At 38.2% G+C, this 19,814-nt stretch overlaps 1 long non-coding RNA gene across 2 annotated transcripts; it reads right to left on the minus strand.

Annotated features, from left to right (window-relative positions):
* Positions 1–825: 825 nt before the first annotated feature.
* Positions 826–5,585, minus strand: LOC103973659 (uncharacterized). 2 transcript variants are annotated; one of them, XR_010496677.1, is made up of 5 exons: positions 5,465–5,585; positions 3,729–3,862; positions 3,553–3,647; positions 3,216–3,284; positions 826–1,000 (listed from the first exon to the last, which is right to left on the minus strand). It is a non-coding gene; the product is annotated as an uncharacterized LOC103973659 (long non-coding RNA). The 2 variants fall into 2 exon arrangements; XR_010496676.1 differs by lacking the exon at positions 3,553–3,647.
* Between the last annotated feature and the right edge of the window lie 14,229 nt (positions 5,586–19,814).

The following is a 19,814-nucleotide window of genomic DNA, read 5'->3' on the forward strand; positions in this document are numbered from 1 at the left end:
GATATAGCATCATTCAAATGCAAAACTCTCTCATTTTTTACATGTTGACTTTTATTGTATGCAATAATATTTTATTCAAATTTCAAACTCTATTTTTACATAAATCTATTATATGATATGTGATCCTCGTCTTGGCATCCAAATGTAGGCCATATATTGTTAAATTATATGATCTTATCTAATTTATGTTAAATTATATGATCTTATCTAATTTAATAGATATATTATAGATATGATTGGATTCTAATGATGATTATTAATCAATAAAAAAAAATTTGTATAATTTTTTAGGAGATGAAGATATCAATGAGATATCTTATACAATAAAAATCAACATTAGGAACATAAGAGAGCTTTGCATTTGGAGGATGCTATATCAAACCTACAACCACTTAACATCAAATGATATACATGTAAAAGTAGATTTCTTGTAGTTTAGATTTCTCATGAATAATAGGATTTACATGAAAATTGTACACAAAATATTGGGCGATCAATGTCTTGATTTTTATTACCAACAACTGATAAAGTGATAGTTTGAGGGGAGTTCTACATGAATATGAAAAAAATATTATTATGCATAATGAAAATCGATATCAAGAACCCGAGAGAACTATGCATTTAGAGGATGTTATATCAAACATCCTTCTAGTAACCAAAAATGAAAAGGAGGATGAGTTGCCATATAGTAGACCTACAAAAACAAAGTTCAAGCAGTATTGATGGCTCATGAATAGTGAAATTTTGATTAAAATTATACACAAAATATCAGGCGATCAATGTTTTAGTTTTCATTACTTACTCTAGATATCATAGTTCACGGGAAACTCCAAATGAAAATCAAATAGAAAAAAAGTTTTGAATGTGAGAAAAATACTATTACAAAAAATAAAAATTAATGTTTAGAATATGACAGAGCTTTGTCTTGAGAGGATGCTATATCAAACCTCCCACTAGTTAGCAACTACGAAGACAAGGATAAAATATCATACAGCAAGCCCTGCAAAAACATAGTTTCAGTAGACTCATTAATAAAAGATTTTATTGGAAAGAATCCATAAAATATTGAGTCATTATTATATCATGTCTCCCTATTATTGTACGCATAAAAAACACAATATTATAAAGGCTCACAATAGGACTAATTGTTTAGCTTTTTAATAAATTTTTCAACCATAAGAAATCAATCTCTGTGATGGGACATCCCATGAAAGATATTTAATGTAGCACAACAAATTGATTGGTAGATTAAGAAGCAAAATGATGTGACATAATAAATGTATTACATCAAAGGAATATCACTCTAATCTTATCTTTATGGTAATCTATATAAATATATAAAAGAGCTTGATTTTAAATGATGTTTTTTGTGAAATATTACTTTATATGAAAGAATCCATAAACGATTAAGGATTTAAGTAATTCTTAAAATTTCTCATAAATAAATAAGATATTCGTGCATAGCCATAAAGCATAAATGTAAACATGCGAAGACAAATTTGATGTTGTGTGAGTTAGTTGAAACGTAATTCACTATGTTTTCTTAATATGGATACTTTACTCAATAAAGTTAAGTTTTTGGAAAGACAACTTATTCACCATACAATATATGCACCAACATTTATTTATTTATTTATTATGTTTTATTTGTTTGAAAAAAAAATTATATTTTGTGAGGCACTACTAGAGGAAAACATCAAATTTCCCTCATTACCCTTATATACCAAGTGATAAGTTGAGGTTTTCTATGCATGTGACTTTCGAGCACATTATCTGCATGCACGACAGGGTTATACGCATACAATGACTCATTGGATATGGGCAACACGACATTCATTGATGGGATGGAAGAAGAAATAAATTCTTCTTCCTACTTCCACGAGAGGTGGCAAGTAAAACTCATCTTATTCTTATGTTGACATCTTTCTTAGTTCTTTTCTTTTCATAGTTTTTATTTTTCAATATATTGGTGCTAGAGTCTTCAGGATTCTTTATAATTGTTCTTGAAGAAGAATCTACTCTCGGTTGCATTTTAGGATGTCTTTCTCAATCAAACTTACATCAAGGTGGACAATATGTCTTAGGACTATATTTCTCATGTTTGGATTTCTCTAATCTTTTTTTCTCAATTCAATATTGTTTAATTAGATTTATCAATCTGAATGCTTTTATTTATTTTTATTCTAATAAAAAATTGATTTTTAGGATATTTTTAGGATAACTAGTGGAGTATCATGAATTTTACCACATGGAATCCTGAATAGATGTACAAAGTAGTCTTTTAATTCTACAAGGAAAATAATCATCAGCAACGGACAAAAGTTATCATTAAAAGTTAAAAAAAAATATCATTAAAAGAATTAGTGATGACATAAGCTATCACCAGCTTCCATTGGCGTCGGTCCCGTGGTTAAAAATTTTATTGACTAATAAAGACAATTGTCACTAAATTATGGATTTTAGTGACAACTTATTTTTGTAGCTAATACATTCAAATTATATCACTAAAAATAAATAAATTGATGAAATAATGTATTTGTGATAATATTTGATGATGGATGATTCTATCACCAAATGGCTTGACGAAAACTTTTAGTGATAACTAGTGTCACTAATTTTTGATTAAATGAAAAGAATGACGATAATTTAGTGATGTACTGACCTATCACTAAAATTGTTGATAAAATAACTTTAGTGACAAGCTACTTGAGTATGTTACTAACACTTATTTAGATGAAAAGAACACTTGGTAATCGACTGTCCTATCAATAAAATTTTTTTTGACAACCTATAATTTTTTAAGAGTTTCAAAATCATATCAGAATTATTTACTCCTCTACATTCTGTTCTGCATCGTCTTCTACTTCCTACATAAAGTCACAATTGCCCAATTATATAAAGACAAGCCTTTAGGCTGATATCATCACAAATTTTGCATATATAAAGCAACTAATATTGAAGCATGCAGTTAGATGGTCACTTATTTCTTAATGAATAAGGATGTATTAGTTAACAACTATTTTTATAATGTTTCAAAACTTCATGATATTAACAATCTAAATAAATTTCAATCTAGTCACATATGTTACTATGCATTTAAATTACCAGAATCATTTATCCCTATCATTTTAATATGTTTGCTATGCATATGTAAATCAAACTTGCTAGATTAATTTGTTTGACATAAATAATACTAGAAAGTTAACATGCCATACCTCTCTAGTAGCCTTTGATGATAAGGGGCTTCATCAATAGAAGGAATTTCTCCATTGATTTTAAACAGGCTGCCAAACCAAGTGACAATAATTTTATGGGACCATAATATCAAAAGTAAATAAATAAACTGATAAAACTAAATTTGTTCCAATTTTGAAGTGCAGATGTTCCAATTTTGGAGCGTATAATGTAATCACTGCTAGATCAATAGAGTAAAAGTTGTGCATCAAAGCATTCAAATGGTGTCTTAGAGTGGAGGACATCTTAAAGTGTTAGAGATAAAATATAAGTTAAGATCTTTACTATATGCTCAAACTTTTGGTAAACATGGTTCACCTAGTGTTTTGTTACCCATATATGAATCTTCATATGAAGCCCATCGATTTAAGCTTCCACCTGACACTTGGATCCCTTGGTCCATTTTCAAGTCACTTCCAAGTACAAATAGTTCAACAGAATTATTCTTCAGAATATCAAACAAGATATAAATTTAAAAGAAAACACAAACTTACAGGGATGGGTACCATCTGATTTAACCTTCTGCCAACTTCATCATCTATGACAAAAAAAATCATCTTTAAGAGTTTCTTCCAGAATTGGAACATGAACTAGAGAGTCTGCTGTCATCCATCTCTTCTTCGTCATCCTTGATCAATACATAATTGAGTATTAAATATTTCATGACATAATAAACCAAAATATACCATTAAATCTTTAAGAAACTCAAGCAAGTTCATTATCTTACGTAACACTTAATCTATAGTATGGGTCAACCAAATCTTGTGTGAAATTAGATGCTTGTGTACACTCATATTCATGTGAAGTTCCAAAAGCAGCTACAGTAGTACAAGTGCATATGATCATCTCATTCTCTAAGGTAGCATGGTCTATATCAGCGTACCTTCTCTAATACAACTATTGCCAATAAAACTTGAATTGTGCTGAGTGGTGTTTCCTGAATATGAAGCGTTTGGAGAAAAGTCACCATGAAAAAAATCAATTCCCCACTGATAAACTTAAGTTTTGCTCATATATAACCATCAACTAGTGTGCCAGCAGAGGCGTAGCCATCAATTCCTAGAATTATTTATTGTAGCTCAAAGGATATTTCAACCATCGTCGAATTTTCCTAGCACCATTAGCAGAGATCAACCGCTGCAAGAGAGGTGCTATGCTAAGTAGATAGGAAAATTAAGTCAATCCAAATTAAATGTAAGAATCAAGATAATCTGCACCATACATTTAAGAGTTGAAAGGCATGTACATACATAATGGCCATTTGAATAGAATAAACATAAGATTCAGTAACGTGAAATTGGATCATTCTTATATATGATGTGCTTACTAGATCCATCCATTAATTTAGAAATTTAGACAAATGATAATGTGATTATGAATTGGTTCCTTCTCAGCATAAATAAAGTTTGGGGGAAACTCCCTAGTTAAAGAACCAGTATGCTATCAGAATTCAATGATTTTTTATTGAATGTGTAGGAGAATTTATATAGTAAGATTAAACTCATCAGATTAGGTTTCTGTTGAGCGTTACCACACTGATATGAAATCAACATGTAGTAAGCAGTGAGTCAGCCAAACAGTAAACCACTGTTATTTTGAAATTTGTAAACGTCCCTGGCATAGATTTGCGTGAATCTTTGCAAAGCAATCCACTAATGATGCCCAAATTTCCTTAAAGCTTACACCTAGATTTCAAAATATGTCAAATTATATTAGTTATTTATTACCCTATGAATGGGAGAATGATTTTAGAAACTACAGAAGATCTGACAAGAATCAAGAAACAACCACAAAATTTCATATCAAAGTATCGAAATGTGATCTGATAAGGATGCTGCAATTATTCTTCGTGTTGTAAAATAGGTCCATGTAATTAAATGCCAAGATTAAGTGCTGGAATGGAATCGAAACCAAAATCTAAGGAATAATTCAGTAGCAGATAGGGTTCGTCCAAGTGTGGTACTTAAAATAAAAAATATGAACTCAAAGAGCAGGAGGATTTGACTTATTTTGTGCAATTACCGCTCGACAACCAACGATGTGGAAGGGAGGCAGGGGCTGCCTGAGACAGAGAGGGAAGGGAGAAGGGAAGGGGGGGATGTGGTGCCGGCGAAAGTGGGTGGCGAAAGCGGTAGCTACTGTTGGAAAAGGGAGAATGGAAGGGAAGAGGGAAATGCACACTGGTTACTGGGAAAGGGAGAAGAGAGAGGAGAGAGAGAGAGAGAGGTACCGTCGAAGAGGAGGTGGTGCCTGCCCCGGTCGCCAGTCGGCGATCGTCGCAATCGTCGATACCAACCGCCACCGATCACCGTTCTTTTGGAGAGAGAATCGCTCGCTATTCTGGAGTAAGGCCAGGGTTTAATTTGGAGCCATTTAATATTAGCCGTAGGATTTAATGAGTCGGATTGTTTATAATTCTACGGTACAGATCATAGTCCATTTAATTTAATATATAATTATAAATTTATAAATTAGTGCAAAACAATATTATCGCCAATCGAGTTTTTGGTGACAGCGATAAAAATACTTATTAATAAAAATATTATTTGTCAACATAAGATTTTCATCACAAATTAAAATTTTTTTTATGACAATGTTGTTATCAACATTGTCACTAATATTTAAATATTGTGGATTTAGTGATAATTTTTTAGTGACAAATCTAAATACATGGTGAAATTTTAGTGGCTAATGGTATGTTGTTTTCTTAGTGTAAATACACTTGAAACTTTTACCTTGATCTCAACTGAGAATGTACACACTTAATTTCTCCTTGTAAATTTCAGGAGGTCATGCATTGAAGTAGATATATGTTCAACGAAGAATAAATATGCAAAGAAATACTAACACAATTTTCACGGAGTAGAAAGCTTATTATTTTATTCTTAAACGGTAGATGTAGTGCTTGTCATTTGAGAAACCCATTTATCTATACTTTGCCGTTGTTTTATTTGGATTGATCGGTCAACCACGTCAACCCAGTCCTAACGACAGCAGCAACACCAACAACAACAAAATCAACAGTTGAAGTATCAAGCGATGGGCGTGGATCCTACCGACTGCATCTCTCCTTCCTATGGGAAGTCCTCATCTACCGAGCAGCCAAACAAACGAACACATTTATTATCGTCACCACCAGCCATGCAACGGCGTCGAGCCAACCCAATCATCATCCATGAACTCAGAAGCATTACACGTAGCACATGCACCCACCTCACGCTGATAGAATCAGAATTCCTTGTGTTTAAATTCTCCTAATTCTAGTTTATTCATTTTCTTTTTTATCTTGGTTTTCCCTCCTTCTACCGCTTTCTGCTGCAAAGAGGAGCGCAAGCCAGGACGCGGAAGACATTCTACATAGGCTTGTCAAAGCCATGGGGCCGTGCAAAGGAGGAGCGCAAAGTCACGAGCTCCTATCAAGGATACCGATCTTAGATCGATGGAACAAAAATAATTTACAGGTTAGAGACTTCGTAAGTGAGTCTATTAGTTAATCAGCCGTATGTATATGAGAGACACGAAGTTGATGTTTAACAACTTAATCTCGTACGAAGTGAAAGTCGATAGAAATATGTTTCATGCGTGAGTGGAACACTGGATTGATATATAAGTAGGTAGCTCCAACATTATCATAATATATTATAGGAGTAAGAGTATAGCTGACTTTGAGTTCCTTGAGAAGATTTGTAACACAATTGAGTTCAGTAGCAACGATAGCGATGACACGATATTCAGCTTCAGTTGTAGACTAGGCAACTATCTTTTACTTCTTAGAACTTCAACTGATTAGATTGGACCCAAGAAAGATGACATATCCTGACGTGGAAGTTCTGCCATCAAAGTTTCCCGCCCAATCAGCAACAACAAAGGCATGAAGATGAAGTTGAGTGTGTTTATAGAGAAAGAGATCATGATTCAGGGTTCTTTTAAGATACTGCAAAATTTGTTTAACCGTAGACCAATGTATATCAGAAGGCTGGTTCATGTATTGAGATAATTTATTGACTGCAAATTGTTGAATCTCGTATTTTGATGATGAAACTACTTGATATATGTTTATGATTTAATCTGCGTTTTGAGTGACGCAGGATGCTTCGATCAGGATGAGACAATTAAAGCAGGAAAATCATGTTGTGCCGAAGGAACATGTCAGAAGATTGGACGTCGGGCCGGTGGATCGGTCGACGTATCGACAGAAGGCTTCGGGCCGTGAACTCGGGCATCGGGCCAAGAAGAGCGGGTATTGTGCCAAGGATATCGGAGTTGCGGAGTCAACTGGCCGATTGGGCAATAGGCTGCAGGAGAGGACGATGCGCCGAAGAATCGGACGAAGCGTCGAGGGACCAATGACATGTCGGACAACTTGGTTAATTGCTTAGGATTAATTGTCTCGATCGAAGTTTTGTTTTGTTGTGCAGGATTAACTATGATAACGATGAAGACATAAAGCGAAACAAAGTGTCGGAGTCAAGCGCGAAGGATTTGTTGCGAGTTCGAGAGTTCGACGGAAGTCCGAAGATTCGTTGGGAGTTCGCGGAGCTCGCCGAGAAAGATCGGAGCTTGCCGAAGAAGCTCGTTGGAACTCGCTAAGAACAAATCGTGAAGTCTAGGAGCTTGCCGGGAGTCCGCAGAATGGTTTCCGAGAGTTCATCGGAAGACCGCCGGAAGTTTGCCGGAAGCTCGCTAGAAGAAGTCTTGACTTGCGGACTTTGTAAAAGCTTAGAAAATATCTTTAAATTCATAGTTAGCACGTTAATTAGGGTTAGGATTAGGTGTTAATCCTATAACCCAAGTAGGGGCCAATTAGGCCCAAGTTCGGACTGGTTTGGACCAAGTTTGGAGCCAAACCAAGTGAGCTGGAATAGTGAAGAGGTGCCACCGCCAGGGTTGGAGGTAGCACCGCCCAGGCTATGTCTTCCTGCAAGGTTGGGAGGTGCAACCGCCCCAGCCAGGAGGTGCAACCGCCCCAGCCAGGCGGTGCAACCTCCTCTGCCAAGAGGTAGCACCGCCAGAGCTCAAGTTTCGAGCTCTGCCAGGCGATGCAACCACCGAGCTCAGTCTTCGAGCTCTGGCAGAGAGGTGCATCAGCCTGAGCTCAGTTTCGAGCTCTGCCAGGTGATGCATTCACCGAGCTCAGTCTTCGAGCTCTGGCAGAGAGGTGCATCAGCCTGAGCTCAGCTTGGAGCTCTGCCAGGTGATGCAACCACCGAGCTCAGTTTCGAGCTCTGCCAGGTGATGCAATCACCAAGCTCAGTCTTCGAGCTCTGCCAGGTGATGCAACCATCGAGCTCAGTCTTCGAGCTCTGGCAGAGAGAAGCAATCGCCTGAGCTCAGTCTTCGAGCTCTGCCAGGCAGTGCCACCTCTCCAGTCAAGAGGTGCAACCGCCTGATCCCAGAATTCTGGGATTTGATCGATTTGATCGTTTTGAGCTCGAATTTTGAATTGGGTTGGGGCCTATAAATACCCCACCCATTCAGCACTGAAAAGATACAGACCTACATCGAAATCTTGATCTTTTCTGTGATTCTAAGAAGCTCAAAAGTGTTGTAAAGCCTTTAAGTCTCCTCCTTCTGTTCTTCAAGTTTTCAGTTGTAAAGTGAGGAGAGAAAGGTCTGTAAAGGTTGTCTCCTGAGCCTGTCAAAAGGAGAGAAATTGTAAAAGGGAAGTTTGGCCTTCGCCCATTGAAGGAAGGCACCTAGTTGACGTCGGCAACCTCGTCGGTGGAGGAAGCCAAAAGTGGAGTAGGTCAAGGCTGACCGAACCACTCTAAATCTCTGGTTTGCGTTTATTTTCGAGCACTTTATCATTACTGCAAACCTCCCTCATTACTACTGCTCTCTGCGCTTTCACGAACAAGTTCTAAGTGCTGTTCTTCCGAATCTGCATTCAGACGTAAATTCGTATTTTCATACGTTACTGTTTACGTTTACGTTTGATTCTGCAGAACTGTCTTCCGTGCTTTTACGAACGAGCTTCTTTGCAGTTTATACTTACATTTTGATCCTATTGATAACTGCAAACTTTCCTCTACGATTTTACGAACGAGTTTCAGCATTTAGACGTAAAACTGCATTCAGACGTAAATCGGCTTTCCTCGCTCAATCATCAGATCTCAGTTCACGTTTACGTCTTGATTCCAACTGCATACTGCCTTCTGCGAGTATACAAACAAGTTTCAAAGTTTAGACGCAAATCTGCGTCTAGACGTAAAACTGCGTTTAGACGTAAATCTGCGTTTAGACGTAAATCTGAGTTTAAGACGTAAATCTGAGTTTAGACGTAAATCTGCGTTTAGACGTAAAACTACGTTTAGACGTAATTCTGCGTTTAGACGTAAATCTGCGTTTAGACGTAAATCTGCGTTTAGACGTAAAACAGCGTTTAGACGTAAATCTGAGTTTAGACGTAAACTGCGCTTAGACGCAAAACTGCGCTTAGACGCAATCTGCGCTTAGACGCAAACTGCACTTAGATACAAACTGAGAATTTGCTTTTGCATCATAACAGTTTTTGAACGAACGCAGCTTTTGGTTTTTAATCGCTGTAAGATTTCCGCTGCACTAATTCACCCCCCCCCCCCTCTTAGTGCTCTCGATCCTAACACAAATGAGATATCTGGACGGGTAAGAGCCAAGTACTTGTCGGTATTGAGTTGAATCCGTAGATGGGCTACCATCACACAGTTTGAGTGATTCACTAGTAGAAAGAGGAGTTACAACCTCTTTTGCATCCTGCATATTTATCTTTAATAATAAGTCTTGAATATACTTCCGTTGTGATAGGAAGAGGCCTGAGGATGTAAATGTTGCTCCCACTCATAAAAAGTAGCTCAAGGGTCCTAAATCTTTGAGGGAGAATCAATCAGCCAATTACTTTAGAAATGTCTGAATCTTCAAAGGATCATTACTTATGACAATAATATCATCGATATACACTAGAAGATATATTGTATTTCTATTTTATTATCATAGGAATAAAGAGGTATCAGACTTAGAGTTGATGAAGTCATTTGATATCAGAAACAATCCAAGTTCAGTATACCAAGCTCTTGGAGCTTAACGGAGTTTATAAATGACTTTTTATAGTTTGCATATATATCTTGAATACTGGTGATGAATGAAGTCAAGGGGTTATCGCATAAAGACATCTTCAGTCAAAGTCCCTTGTAAAAAGGCATTATTAATGTCCAATTATCGTAAGTGCTAGCCTTTGGAGATAGCCAAACTTAGAATAAGCCGAATTATTATGAGTTTAACTATAGGACTGAAAGTCTTTATGAAGTCAACTCCAGATCGTTGATGAAACCCTTTGGCTATTAAACATGTTTTATATCTAGTAACAGACCCGTCTGAGTTCCACTTAATTCGAAAGACCCATTTACACTCGATGATGTTTTGTGTAGGATGAAAAGGTACAAGAGTCCATATAGAGTTATGGAATAGAGCATCATATTCTTCACACATGACTTTACCCTAATGAGAGGATTTTTTGGCTTAAGTAATTGTGGTGGGTTCACTAGTCTCAGGAGATGATTAGATAATAGCATGTAGGTCGAGAACCTAACGTGGTTTAAAGATACCACTTTTTGAGCATGTTGTTATTGGATATCTAGGAGTTGTAGGTTGTGTTATTGGTATAGGTGGTAGAGAGGCATTGACATGGGTCGAGGTAGGCTGAGATACATCATTGGCACAAGGTAAAAAAGGTTATTGTGTTTCAGAGGATATTATTTTAGTAGTATGGGAGGCTTGTGAAGAAGGAAGAGGAGAAGTAATGGAGGGAGTGAGGAGTTGTTGAACTGGGAGAACAAAAGAGTGTGGATCATGAAGAAAAGGATTGGATGGTGTGGAAAGAGGTTTGATTAAGGGGATCGATGGTATACTCCAGTATTGTATATTTGTTAGAGTGATCGGCATGGTAAGAGACTCATGGTTTTGAAATGGAAAGGCAGACTCCATAAAAACAACATGACATGAAATAAAGACTTTTTAAGTTTTAAGTTCGTAGCACCAAAAGATATTATGTTTAAAAGAATATCTTATGAAGATGCAAGGCTTAGATCTTGGTGTTATCTTGTGCGGGGCATAGGGACGTAGCTATGGATAACATAAACAACCAAATATTCTAAATTTTTGAAGGTTTAAGGATTTGAAAAATAGTTTTTCAAATGATGATTAGTATTAGAGAATTGGAGTGAGCAGACAATTAATAAGGTAGACGACAGTTTGAAAGGCTGCATACTAAAATGTTGCTAGCATGGAGGTTTGATGTAGAAGTATGAGACCAGTTTCTATGATATGTCGATATTTGCGTTCAGTAGAGCCAACTAGTTGAGGAGTTTGAGGGGGTGACTTAAGGTGTTGGATGCCACAAGTGGAGAGGTAGGATGTGAGGGTTTGATATTCACCTCCATCATCAGAGTATACTGTTTTAATTGTAGATTGAAAGAAGTTTTCGACCAGCTTTTTAAAGTTAGTGAAGATTGTGAAAACTTCTGATTTATGATGGAGAGGGTATATCCATGTGTACTTAGTAAAATAGTCTACAAAAATAATATAAAATCTAAACTTGTCAAAAGAAGTGATAGGAGGAGAGCCCCAAACATCAGTATAAATAATTTCAAATGGTTTAGAACATGCTATAGATGAAGTGCCAAAAGGGAGACTATGTCTTTTATTACTGAGACAAGCATTATAATAAGTGATAATGCTATTATTTATAACGGTAGGAAGAGAATAACGAGAAAGTAATTTATTTTGGATAAAGAGTGAGGGATGACTGAGACGACGATGCCACACGTCAATTGGAGCTACAACTAAGGAGTAAACAGTGAGTTGTTTTATTTGTGAAACTATCCTTACTCTAGCCTTGGACCAAGGATGCCCCCGTGCTCAAATTCTTGACAAGAAAAGAGTTAGGAAAGAATTAAATTGAGGTATTATTTTATTTATAAAATTGAGAAATGAAAATGAAATTTCATTTAATGTGAGTTGTAAATAAAACATCATCGAGTGTAAAAGTTGTGGTAGGTGAATTAAGCATTGTGGAACCAGTATGAGTAATAGGAATTTCTTTACCATCACCGATGATGATGTCGTCATATCCACTATAGTTATTGTGGATGGACAAGTTTTGTAGACCAGAGGTGATGTGATGGGATGCGCCAGAGTTGACAATCCAATTATGATCACTAGTGTTTGGAGTAGTCGTGAGATTTGCTTAAAGCTAATGTGATTTAGCAGGAAGTTTGGGTCAAGATCGATAGACCTTTGTAGAATAACTAACTTTATCACATAGTTGGCAAACAACTCTTTGTTGGCTTGTGTATTGAGGGCGCTAGGATTGCTCATGATTGAAGTAGCCACATTGGTTGTTGTGATTGAAATGTTGATAATGTGGAGGAGGGATGATTTGTTTGGAGCTCATAGGTTCAGGAGGCATCTTAGTCAAACCTCTGTTGACAGTCTTGGTATACGGATTGCCCCTCATAGTAGATTTTTTATTGACTTGAGCTGTGATGGATGATCCTGGCAATGTGTCCTCGCACTTTAAATATATCTCAAAGTCAGTCAACTTGTCATAGAGTTCTTCGAACGACAATGGTGAATCATGTGCCCGTATTGCTGCTATCAATTCTTTGTACTCATCTCTTAGGCCATTAAAGTTATAGACAGTAACTTCTTCATCACTGAGTGAATGACCTGTTAAGGCCAAGTTATCGTTGATAATCTTTACGTTGTGTAGATAATCAGCAACAATACTTCTCTCTTATTTTATTTTCATGAGATTGGATAGGAGACCAAGCATGCGAGTGCGTGAACGATTTGCTAGGGTGGTTTGCAACTTGCACCAGGCTTTGGTAGCAATGTCACATGAAGATATGAGTGGGGCGAGGGGTCTAGCGACTGAGACTTGAATTACTTGAAGGATGAGACGATCCTGGTGTAACCATAGTTTGTGGTCCGAATTTGGTAGTAGACTAGATCCTCCCTGGAATGTTGAGCATCGCTAGTGGACAATGGACAATGAAGAGAGCCATCAACGTAGCCTAGAAGATCATAGCCAAATATGAGATCGCTAGGATGAGTAGTTACCACCTTTGGATAATTTGAAAGGGACGAGGATTACTGCATTTATGGGGAGATAAGATCTATATATGGAAAAGTACTATGATTCCCTGTGAAAACAGTAACTAGAGCATAAAAGGTAGATGATAAGGACATATGAAAGATATGTACCAATACATGGGAGAAGCAGAAGTTTGCAGCGATGACAAGGATTAGGGAGGAAGAAGTGTTAGTGTAGATCAGTGTCACTTGAGGTGGGTTGTTGGCAAATAAAGTCTTCGTTGAAGGAGGAATGTAACTCTATGCAAAATTATGTAAAGCTACACATCTCTATACAGCAGTTCTGCAGTAAGGAATCAGGAGTGCGTGCTTCCAGTGACGAGCAGCACTTTGTAGTAGCGATGGGCAGAAGTGGCGTGGAAGTTGTTTCAGATGCCGCTCATTGAGACGAAGTTCGGGTACACCGTCGCTGGGTCACTCGAGCTCCTCGCGGTGCAAAGTCACCAAACGCTTTGCTGTTGCGATGCTAACTGGGCCCAACAAACGCTTGGCGCTACGTTGTAGGGTTGGAGCTCGTTGCGGTAGCCGTGGTCATGGCTGGAAGTAGGGAAGCTGCCATCGTACAGCCGATTGTGGTCGACGGCCAAGAACCGGTTCTCATCCCAGTTCCTTCAATCTTGGAGGAGGATCATTGAAGAAGAACTATAATCGGTGCAATTCAGAGAGCAATGGTAAGAGGAGGGTTGGCTGCAACTGGTGCAGATCGGTCGGCGGCCGAGAACCGGTGCTCGTCCCAATTCCTTCGTTCCTGGAGGAGGATTGTTGAAGAAAAACTGCAATTGGTGTAGTTCAAAGAGCAATGGTAGAGAGCAATCAGCAACCAGAGAAGGTGGCAACACCCGCCACCTCGTACGCCAGCTACTGCCGTAGGAAGGCTTCTACAGCAACTACGTGTACCCCATGGAATCTGGATGACCATCGGGACCACGCAAGGAGAAGATGTCCGCTAAGCTCTTGACTGGTCGCAGCCGTAGCCGCTCGACCCAAGGGGAGGCGGGCGATGGTGGACTCTGGCCGGGAAGCGATCATGGGGCTGCTATGGGATGGGACGCTACCAGCATTGTCTCCGGCAAGGGCTTGGCTAAGAATGACTGCGGTGGAAGGTGGGATGAGGCACCCTTGTCTCGCTCGAGTGGGATGGGGCGTGAGCGGCTAGTGGGCGGTTGCAGCGCAATGGGTGTTTGGTGCGGGCGGCGTTGATGGAGGAGATGGAAAGGGGGGCGGCAGGTCCGCCTAGGAGAAAAGAGGTTGATAGAGGAGACGGAAAGGGGGGCGGCAGGCAGATCCGCCTATGAGAAAAGAGGTTGACAGAGGAGATGGAAAGGGGGTGGTAGATCGCCTAGGAGAAAAAGGGCCATGGCGTGATGTCGGACAACAAAAAGGAGAGAGAGTTTCTTGGCGTGGACTGGAAGGGTGCTGCATAGTGAAAGAGATAATTTTTTCAACTGAACAGTAAGATCTTTTTAAGAAATCTCATCTGCTATGCAATTAAGGACTAAGATATGCAACAAGCAAAAGTTAGATGAATACTTTCATATGATCATTATTTTTGTTTAATTAAAATAAAATTAATATATAAAGTTTGGTTATTTGTCATAGTGATAGTGGGACTATTATGGATTTTGTTTATGCTTTGATTATTTATCATAGAAGGAGGAATTGTATTTATGGTGATAAAATTGATAGCGAGACTATTATGAATCCTATTCTAATTAGAAGCAAATTTATTGATTTTTACTTAGTTGTGGAGGGATGATAAGCCTATTGAATATCATATTTTGACGATGAAACCAATTGATAAGTGTTTATGAATTGATCTACATTTTAAGTGATGTAGGATACTTCATGTAGGATACTTCGATCAGGATGATACAATTAAAGTAGGAAGAATCATGTTGGACCCGTGAAACATGTCAGAAGATTGAACATCTAGCCGGAGAATGAATGACGTATCGATAGAAGGCTTCGGGCCATGAATTCGGGCATCGGGCTAAGAAGAGCTGAAATTGTGCCAAGGATATCAGAGTTACGGATGTTAACTGGCCGATTGGACAATAGGCTGCAAGAGAGGACGATGCGTCGAAGAATCGGATGAAGCATCGATGGACCAATGACATGCTGGACAACATGATTTATGCATAGTAATAATTGTCTAGATTAAAGTGTATTTTTACATGTGTAAGATTAACTATGATAGTAAGGCATAAAGCAAAATGAAGTCCCGGAGTCAAGAATGAGATTTCGTTGGGAGTTCGAGAGTTCGTCAGAAGTCCGGACATTCGTCAGAAGTTCTATCGGAATTGACTGAGAAGTCCCGGAGCTTGTCAAAGAAGCTTATCGGAACTTGCCAAGAAGATCATCATGAAGTCCAGGAGCTTACTGGGAGTCCACTGGAACATTGCTGAGAGATCGTCGGAAGTTCGTTGAAAGATCACCGGAAGCTCGCGGGAAGGAACCTAGACTTACGAACTTTGTTTAGCTTAGTAAATGTCTTAAAATTCATAGTTAGCACATAATAGGGATTAGAATTGGGCCAACCCAATTAGGAGATAGTTGGGCCAAGTTTGGGCTGTGTTAGGCTAAGAGAAAGACCCAAACAGTGACCAAATAGGTGAAACCGTCGTGGCACAGTATCTGAGACAGTGTCAAGTGATGGTACTGCCAGTTTGGGTGGTGGTACCACTCATACTCAATCTCCAAGACTGTCTCCGCAGTGGTGCCGCTAGTCTGGGCAATGGGACCGCCCAATGTCAGGCTATAGGCGGTGGTACTACCCATACCCTGAAATTTCGGGGGTTTAAATTTTGTGCTCCAAATTTGAATTCATTTAGGGCCTATAAATACCCTAGCTAATCCTATTTGGATAAGTAAGAAATGTTAAGAAAAACCTTATGATTCTAAAGTTATAAACTTTAGAAAGTTGACTTCCATCCTCCTAAAGCTTAGAGAGATTTTTAAGGGAGGTGTAAGAGGGATATCTTATAAAAGTGGGTTATAAAAGGTTGTCTCCTAAACTTGTGAAAAGGAGAAGAGAGGAGTAAAAGGGTAGTTGGTCTTTGCCTATTGAAAGAAGACCGATAATGGATGTCGGTGGCCTCGACGGAAGAGGAATCGACAAAGTGGATATAGGTCACGATGACCGAACCACTATAAAAATATGGTTTGTGTTTCTCTTGTGCAATTTACTTTACTGCAAACTACTTTACTTGCTTTACATCCACTATACTCTTCCGTATACTTTTAAAGTCAATACCTTTATGAAATGGTTTTGTTGATGATGAAGTCAATTGTTATTTGTTTATCTAATCTATATGTTGAGAAAAGTATGCAGGATTAACTATAATAGTAGTAAGACATGCAGCAGGTAATGAGCCGGAGTCAAGACCAAGATCATGTTGGGAGTTCGAGAGTTCGTCGGAAGTTCTGCGAAAACCAACCGAGAAGTATAGGGGCTTGCCATAGAAGCTCGTTGGAACTCGCCAAGAAGATTGTCGCGAATTCCAGGAGCTTGCTGGGAGTTCGTCGGAGCATCCCCGAGAGTTCGTCGGATGTTCGCTGGAAGTTCGTCGGAAACACGCCAGAAGAAGCGATTGACACACCGGAACATGAATTACAATAATGATGTCATAATTATCATAGTTAGAGTTTAGATTAAGTTAGGATTGAGAGGTAATTTCACTAACTTAATTAGGGGCCAATTGGGCCCTTAACAGACCCAAATTGGGCCGAATGGAACAGCCCATTCGGACCCAGAATTCCTAGCCGGCGGTGGCATCGCCCAGGAGACTTGGTCTCCTAGGGATTCTGGGCGATGGTACCGCCCCTGTCAGGCAGTAGTACCACCGGTAGTTATTACTGCCAGTGGTGGTACCGCCCTTGTCAAGTGGTGGTACTGCCTGAGCTTGGTTGTCGAGCACTGTAATGCGATAGTATCACCCAGACTGAGCGGTAGTACCGCTTAGTGATAGATGATAGGCGGTAGTACCACCCAGTTATGACGGTAGTACCGTCAGGACCCTAGAAATCCAGGAATGGACACTTTTAACCTCCATTTTTGAACTCATTGGGGCCTATAAAAACCCTACCCTTTCCTGCATGAAAGGGCATGAAAAACTTGCTTTAATCTTGAGTCTTTGAGGCCTTAAAGTGTTGTAAAAGCTAGAGTTCTCCTCCTTCTTTCTTCTAAGTGTTAGAGATCATTTAAGAGATGAGTGAAACTTGTAAGGGTTGTCTCCTAAGCCCGTCAAAAGGAGAAAAACTGTAAAAGGGTGATTGGTCTTCGCCTATTGAAGGAAGGCCTCTAGTGGATGTTAGTGACTTAATTGGAGGAGGAAGCCGATAGTGGATGTATGTTATGTTGACCAAACTACTCTAAAACCTCAGTTTGCATTTACTTTGAACATCTTTCCTTTATAGCAAACAACCTCTCCTCCTTACTGTACTTTAAATACGTCTACATTCACTTTGGCATAAAACATTTTTCGAGATTGGTTTTCTATGAAGACTTTATGAAATATACATTTTTGTGATTTATACTATTGCAAATCACCTTAATCTTCTCTTGCATTTTCACTTTAGACTTCAAGCTCAAATTCCTTCCGAAACGAATTGAGTTGAATCGACTTTAATCGAAACAAGGTTTTTAAAATCGTGAAAGTTTTTCATTGTACTAATTCACCCCCCAAACCCCCCCCCCCCCCCCCCCCCTTAGTGTGCTCTTAATCCTAACAATTTATATCAGAGCAAGGTTCACTCTTAGTTGGATTAAAACCCAAGAGAGATGGCATTTGTCGGGAACCAAGAGGGTCACTCAATTACACGTCTGCTTATGTTTAATGGGACAGATTATACATATTAGAAGACTCGAATAAGGATCTTCCTTATTTCTATGGATTTTGAGCTTTAGAACGTTGTTGACAATGATATTCAAAAGTCTTCTCTTCTAATGAACGATTGGAATGAGTTGGAGAAGAAGACTTTCATGTTAAATGCCAAGGCTATGAATGCCTTGTTTTGTTCACTAGATAAAAACAAGTTCAATCGTGTTTCGATTTGTGAAATGACTTTTGATATTTGGCACATATTAGAAGTGACTCATGAAGGCATGAGTAGAGTGAAAGAGTAAAAAATTAACCTTTTAGTATATTCTTATGAACTATTTCGAATGAAACCAAGTGAGACCATAGGAGACATGTACACCCGTTTTACGGATGACGTCAATGGCCTGAAAGGACTCGGTAAAGGTTTTTCGGATTTCGAGCTCGCTAATAAAGTTTTAAGATCCCTTCCAAAGAGTTGGGACCCTAAAGTCATGGCCATTCAAGAGGCCAAAGATTTAAACAACTTTCCTCTTGAAGAATTAATTGGGTCACTAATGACCTACGAAATGACATGCAAAGCTCATGAAGAGCATGAGGACACCCTTCCAAAGAACAGGAAGGATATGATACTTAGAATTCAAGAAGACCACTTAAGAGAAAACTCAAGTGATGAGGACTTTGACGATGACTTGACACTTTTAACAAGAAAATTTAAAAAATTCATTAAAAGAAATAAATTTAAAAATGACACTAAAAATAAATTTAAACCCAAGAAAGACTAAGTAATTTACTACGAATGCAAGAAGCCGAGATACTATAAAAGAGAATGTCCCCAAGCCAAGAAGAGAACACCAAAGAAAAAGGTGCTCAAAGCAACATGGGATGACTCAAGCGCATCTAAAGAAGAGGAGTCTAACACTGAGCAAGTTGCTCATTATGCACTAATGGCCATTGGAGAGGAGGTATCTAATTCAATTGATGCAAATTTATCATTGGATGAATTATTTAATATTTTTCATTATTTATTTGATGAATGCAAAACAATTAATAGAAAATATAAATTGTTAAAAAAGAAGCATGATTCTCTTATTAGTAATTTTGATAAATTAAAAATTAAGTATAATGATAATTTAGCTCTATGTACGAAATGCCATGATTTAGAAATAATTCAAAAGGAGAACTTGCTACTCACGGATACCTTAAAGAAATTTGAGATTGGTAGCAAGTCATTGAACATGATCCTTACCGATAAGAGTCACGTTCACAAAAGAAGTGGAATCAGATTTGTGAGAAGCTCTCACCAAAATCCAACCACCTTCATTAAAGGCCCTATCTTGTATATTTTGTACCAAAACAAATGCAACTTTTGTTGCAAATATGGACATAGAGCTTATCATTGTCCATTCAAGAAGGTTAGTCCAAACAAATTGATTTGGGTTCCTAAAGGAACTATAAAGAATTTCATGCAACATGATAAGCAATTTAGAACGGTTTTTGAGGCACCCGAGGTCAATTGGGTACCTAAAAATTATCATCTTTTTTAAAAACGTATACCATCACAAGCTAGAAGTAAGAGATGATATCTTGCTTTTGTTGAATCTCAGATTTTGATGATGACGTCAATTGTCATTT

This window comes from Musa acuminata, chromosome BXJ3-5 (assembly GCF_036884655.1).
Source record: "Musa acuminata AAA Group cultivar baxijiao chromosome BXJ3-5, Cavendish_Baxijiao_AAA, whole genome shotgun sequence".
Lineage (NCBI taxonomy): Eukaryota > Viridiplantae > Streptophyta > Magnoliopsida > Zingiberales > Musaceae > Musa > Musa acuminata.